Source organism: Lepisosteus platostomus, chromosome 5 (assembly GCF_059453375.1).
Source record: "Lepisosteus platostomus isolate fLepPlt1 chromosome 5, fLepPlt1.hap1, whole genome shotgun sequence".
Classification (NCBI taxonomy): domain Eukaryota; kingdom Metazoa; phylum Chordata; class Actinopteri; order Semionotiformes; family Lepisosteidae; genus Lepisosteus; species Lepisosteus platostomus.
The window spans coordinates 38877347-38881684 of NC_142615.1; the positions used below are offsets into that span (position 1 = coordinate 38877347).

The window sequence follows — 4338 nt, forward strand, 5'->3', positions numbered from 1 at the left end:
GACACAAATCTTCTGTTTTACTGCACTACACTTCTCCAGAGGCCAGTTTAGCACACAAGGATCCTCAGTCAAACAAACACTGCAATCGCTTGATAAACGCCATTTCTCATCCTTTCTCTTAGTGTCGGTGATACTATTGTATGCAAAGAAGGCGACTTGACAATGAAATCTTAAAGAGAGTCTTCATGAAGGTGTGCGTTGGCAAGCTGGGCAATTGATGTACCCACTGCCAAAACTGCTGTCTGATTATTTAAATTATCTGTAAAACTGTTACATGACTTCATCTAATTGTAAATTTATAAGACGGTCTATGAGACATTTGTTAGAGTAGCTAAATCCCAGGGCTCGTATGGAATCACACACAGACGGGTCTTCTGTGTGATCTGAGTCCCACTGCCCAGAGCTACAGACTGGTCAAATGGTCACTATTGTAGACACGACCATCGGACCATCGGCTACAAATAATCAATATACTGATCATAGTGTCACTACTGGTGTTTATTACATAAATACTATATATAAATAATAAGATAATTCCACACTCATATGTGTTATAAAACATTTATAAACATTTTGGGAGGCTGACATACAGTAAAGAAAGTAATACTGAAGGGATGGAAGTCCTGGAAAGGGTTAATAGAACCTTCTTGCTTTTGACCTGGAACAGAGCCCACAACTGCCAAATCAGTGACCCCTGAGCCCAGTTCACAGAGAGGAGAACCAGGAGCTCTTTTATGTCTCTAAGAGGGCTGGGAGGAAGGATAAAAGGGGGAAATGTGACATGAGTCCAGGCTGTTCTGTCTGATATTGTTCATGTAGCAGCACTGATTGTCTGACTATCTTCTGGTTCTGGATTGTGAGGATAGAGAGCAGTATGGAGTTGAGATCCTGTCTGAGTGAGTCTGAGCTGTGAATCTGACTGAGAAGAGAATAATGATTTTTTTATTCTGCCTGAGAATTTTCCTGAGAATTTTTCCTGAGAATTTTTCTTCTTTTCCAAGTGGTGTTACATCTCCTTCAGAAACTCTGCACAGACTGTCACAGTGAGAGAAGAGGAGAGAGAGATGGACAGAATAAGAGCACACACAGCAAGAGAGACATACGTCTTGATTTACTTTGAAGCAAGTGTTCATTTCTTTTCTGGAACAAGTTGTTTCTGAACTTCAAGAAATTCATACAACTTCTGAAAGATAAAATACAAATCTTGCTTCTCAGGACAGATGAAATGCTGCAAAAAATGCCAGTGATTTGTGAAAAGCAACAGGAATGTGTCCCTGTGCAGCTGTTATACAAAGGGCTGGTGGGTCAAATGCACTCAGGAACGCGCTTCAGATTGTGATGATGTAAACAAAATCTCTGCTATAAATTGAAGGGATTTCTTCGCAAACCCTCTTGAATGTTGCAGGAAATCTTCGTGTTTTACTCGTGTGCAACTACATCAAGTAAACAATTAAGTACCTAAGTCAATGTCCAAGAAAACCATCTTCACGTGTGGAATTTTTCTTTAACTGGCTGTTGGGAGGATTCATTTATACACCCGTTGTATCCTTAGCAAAAATATTTTAAAATTAGAACACAGATTTGTTGGAGAACTTGACAATCCTTGACAATCATTATTAAATGAGCATTATACAAATGTGCGTTGATATTTTGTATATGTACCTTAATTGTAATATATATATACATAATTGCTTTGATATGGACGTTCATTTGAAGGAATTGAGGAAACTATGAAGGATCGCAGAACAACCAAAGATACATTTGGGCATCTGTTATTGGTAAAGATTAAAGAGTATCTTAAGTATGAAGCTTGCATACACACGAGAGAAAAAAACAGTTTTAATGCACTTCATTAAATTGATGGTGTGCTTATCAATCGTGCATAAAGTGTATATAGCAGAGGATGGTTTCAATCCATCGACCTCTGGGTTATGGGCCCAGCACGCTTCCGCTGCGCCACTCTGCTGACAGCTGCCATATAGCAATTCAACACAACTGCTCTATCTTTGCTTTCTAAAAGTGCGCCCGAGATGAAAAGTCTAAACGATAACCGCAGACGTCATTTTGAGCACTTGGTCTTTTATAGTACAAATATCACACGCTGCTCTACATGGGCGTGTCTTCAATATCGTTGAGAACCAAACCTTCGGCTTTCCGAGGCAACTGATTCTTTCGTCGTTAATTCCCAAATCTTCAATGAGATTCAGTGAAACGAAAATCAAACTCATGTACACACTCGCGTCCTAACCCGAAAGAAAAATCTACACCCGCTTTATAATACTGAAAATGATTCAGGAAGTACAGCAAAGTTCTAAAACCAGCGAACGCATCTGCATTTATAAAATTTCGTTTTTTCAAAAGTAAAATCTTCAGCTTTGAAGGATTGCCATCCATATATTTTCGTTTTTCTCTTTTTTTACGTAACACGCTTTCGAGAAACAAACTGTCTTTTAATTAAGGCTTCATTAGAAAATGTGTATCTTGGTTTGCTAAGTTAAAATCGGCACATCCCAGTGGGCAAAAGATGTAGAATATACGACTATTAAACGCATACCTTAGACGTGTAAATGTGCTCCGTAACTGGTCTAGAATGAAATTCTAATATACGTATATCGTTATACGTCAATTAGACATCTATGATTATATGGAACAAGTAATAGGTTTATTCCATGCTGAAAAAAAGAAGAAAGAGAACACAACGTTTCGGCCAAAACGTTGTGTTCTCTTTCTTCTTTTTTTCAGCATGGAATAAACCTATTACTTGTTCCTTTGCAGCCTACGCATGCTGACGCAGCTACCCACCTGATCTATGATTATATGTTTATTATCCATAAGTGGTTGGAGTTCTATTATACGGATACATTTAGAAGACTATTATACATATATAGTTAAAGGTCTATTATACATCAAAGAAAGATTTTTATAGGTGTAGAAACTAGTAAATAAAGCCAATGATTTATTTTAGAAATGTATTCTTAAAATATACAATTATTCACACCTGAAAAATATGTAGTTCAAATTATACATTATATACAATATTGTAATCAACAAATGTCTAATCATCATTAAAAAGCACAACTAGTAAACTTCAGTTACAAATTCTAGTAACATGGCGATATATATATAGTAATGACAAACACAAACTAATTACATGAACACGCTAATATTTAACTCAAAACCACATTTCGATTCAAATATAAATTTTAAAATTTACAACTCTTTATTTCCATGAAAATATTATTAATGTAGCACAAATGCTACTTTCTAATAAAGACAGAAAGAAACTGTTTGTTTTGAGTCTCATGGTGATCCTCGTCTCGATACTAATGAAATGTTTAATATGATCCCTCCAGAAAAAAAAGGAGTCAATTTCCGCCCGGAATGATTGATGCCCCATCAAACATTTTGTAATATCCCTGGAAGTTTATACAGTAGAATCCTGGTTCATGGCTTAAATTCAAGGTAATCAAGACTAAGGAAACGAGTAAAAAACACTTTGTTTTGTTTTTTACACTTGTTTTACAGTTGAAAGACTTTCTGTAAGTAAGAATTCCATTGTACAAGTACCAGTTACATATGGCAATAAAGTTCAAGTTCAAGTTCGAGTTGGAAACTTGATGTCGAAGTGGGAGTTAAATCACCCGGAACATTTCACTACATTGGGCAGTATGTGCCAAAGAGCGTACTGACATCCTTTCAATAGCTCAGTTGTTAGAGCGGAGGAGTGTAGTGGGATCAGTAGGGAATCCTTAGGTCGCTGGTTCGATTCCGGCTTGAAAGAAGGTGCTTTTTGTGTACTTTAATCAAAGAGTTAAAAAAGCGAATCTGTTTCATTCAGACATTGATAAAAAGCTCAATAAACGACTAAGTAGAGGTTCCTGTTCCGAATTCAGTGCACGTCTGATTGTCTTGTTTTGGCCAAGATCTGATCTTTGAATTAAGGGACTACACTGTCTGCTTTGTAATTAAAAAATACATACAAATGTCAAGTTTTTTGTAGATATAAAGGTGTTCTCTGTTTTCAAAGGATAGGTACTTAATTGGCATAATGATTTGGTATTGATTTTGTATCGTTGTATTATAAAGTTTGTGATTTCTGTGTTTTTATCGTATTGTGAACTTATTTTTTAAACAAATGCTTACAAAGGCAAACACGGCACACATCTGTTTATACCAGCGGTGAATTGTACATTTTTATTAAGTACAAGCTACTGTGCACTTCTGGGAGTATAATAGGTTCGATATAAAGTGGCAAAAATATAAAAGGAGAAAATACCCCAGACTGCGTGTAAAACCCTCGTTGTGACTGTTTTAGATAAAAATGGCGTACTGTGCACG

General features: G+C 36.4%; 1 non-coding gene across 1 annotated transcript; it reads left to right on the forward strand.

Annotated features, from left to right (window-relative positions):
• Positions 1-3693: 3693 nt before the first annotated feature.
• On the forward strand, positions 3694-3781 carry trnay-gua (transfer RNA tyrosine (anticodon GUA)). The gene is given in 2 exon segments: positions 3694-3730; positions 3746-3781. It is a non-coding gene; the product is annotated as a tRNA-Tyr (tRNA).
• Positions 3782-4338: the final 557 nt, after the last annotated feature.